Source organism: Seriola lalandi, unplaced genomic scaffold (genome assembly GCF_002814215.2).
Source record: "Seriola lalandi dorsalis isolate HSWRI2012SDOR001 ecotype SW California unplaced genomic scaffold, Sedor1 jcf7180002054657, whole genome shotgun sequence".
NCBI classification, from domain to species: Eukaryota; Metazoa; Chordata; class Actinopteri; order Carangiformes; family Carangidae; genus Seriola; species Seriola lalandi.
Genome location: NW_019525210.1, coordinates 993,567 through 993,909, shown reverse-complemented (window position 1 = coordinate 993,909; position 343 = coordinate 993,567).

Sequence of the window (343 nt, the reverse complement as noted above, 5' to 3'; positions counted from 1 at the left end):
CGCGGTGGAGGGAGAAGTTGAAAATGTGTCTTTTCTACATGTTTAAGTCTCGTTGAGCAGGTGGTGTGATGAAGGACGCTACTTGCTTTTTTACTCGCAAATGACACTCACGGAGCTTTGACCGTGTTGTTGTCAGCTCCAGTAAAAAGATCACTCCACCTCCACCTCTCTTCTGTCTGCTGTGTGTGAGAGAGGAGAGGCTGCAGTTTTTTTCTGGTTCATTTGTCTCAGGCGCTGCGCCTTGAAAACCCAGTGTGACTTAAAAGAAAATATTTTTTCTAATTCATGGCGTTTCAGTCAGTCTTTAGCGATGTGTTTATTGCACATGTTCATATCGCGATGG